Here is a 1,562-nt window from a genome sequence, read left to right on the forward strand (position 1 = left end):
TTGGTGGGGGAGGGGGAGGAGGATTGGGTGGGGGGGCGGGGGGGAGGATGGGAAGGGATGGGAAGGGGAAACAAAGGAGGAGGCTACAATGCTTGATAAGGAATGTACTCATCTTTCCCATGTAATTGTAACCCCTCTGTACAGTATTTTCACAATAAAAAATATGTCTAGGGTGGGGAGTTTTATGTAAGGCCACATAGAACAGAGCCTGGACCATTTAATCTGAAGTTGCCACCACAGCATCCACCAAAACCTGTAGAAGTGTGACTCAGCTTAGTTGAGTAAGCTAACTCTGTCCCATACCAATCAGAACTATCTACTCAATATGTATTCAGACTGTGGGCACTGGTGGCTCATACCTGTAATCTTAGCTATTCAAGAGGCTGAGTGAGATCTGAGGGTCTCAGATTGAAGCCAGCCTAGGCAGATAAAATCCAAGAGATTCTTATCTGCAATTAACCAGTGAAAAGCTGCAAGTGGAGCTCCAGCTCAAGAGGTAGATCACCAGCCTTGAAGAAAAAACAAAAACAAGTGAGAGTGCCTAGGCTCTGAGTTCAAGTCCCAATATAAGCATAGAGGAAAGAAGGAAGGAAGGAAAGAAGGAAGGAGAGGAAGAGAGAAAGAGAAAGAAAGAAAGAAAGAAAGAAAGAAAGAAAGAAAGAAAGAAAGAAAGAAAGAAAGAAAGAAAGAAAGAAAGAAAGAAAGCAGAAAGAAAGAAGATGGGAAACTCAATCCATCTAGACTAGCAAACTGCCTTTCATGAAACTTTACTAACTTGTCCAATGTTTTGTAAAATAAGGAATGTTTTCAGAGCTTCAGAAAATTCTAGGTTGACCTACTCAGGTGAAGCTAAATCTGCTTCTTTCCTTCAAGATTTCTCATTCCTTCAATGCAGAGCATGGAGTCTATATGCCGCTGTGATGCAAGCGAAGCAAACCCCATCAGATCTGTGGGGAAAATCACAAGTAACAAAAGAAGTTAAAGTTATTAACCAGACCCTAAAATGTATACTCTCTGAAGTTAAAGTATATGAGAACTCTTTTCTTTTAAAACCTTGGACAAGTTATCAAAATGAAACAAGGTCAACAAAAGCAGAGACAACAAAAGCAAACAAAAAAAGATGAATTAAATTACATCAAAATGTAAAACTTCTGTACCTCAAAGGGTATAATCAACAAAGTACAAAGACAACTTACTGAATGAGAGAAAATATTTGTGAAACATATATGGTAAGAGCTAATAATCAGAGTTTATAAAAATATTCCTATAACTCAATAACAAAATAACTAGATTAAAAATGAACAAAGAATGTGAATAGATACTCCTTCAGAGAAGATGTTTAAATGACCAAAAGTATCTGAAAAAATGTTTATCCATCAGCTTGCTATTGCTATAATAAATACCTGAGATAACTTCTAGGAAGGGAAGGTTTATTTTGGTTAATGATTGCAGAAAGGATTTATTTTAGTTTATGCTTTTGTGTCTGAGGTGACACAGTACTCCATAGTAGAGAAAAGAAGGAAAGAAGGAAGGAAGGAAGGAAGGAAGGAAGGAAGGAAGGA

The sequence above is a fragment of the Dipodomys ordii genome, unplaced genomic scaffold (genome assembly GCF_000151885.1).
Source record: "Dipodomys ordii isolate 6190 unplaced genomic scaffold, Dord_2.0 Scaffold26, whole genome shotgun sequence".
NCBI lineage: Eukaryota > Metazoa > Chordata > Mammalia > Rodentia > Heteromyidae > Dipodomys > Dipodomys ordii.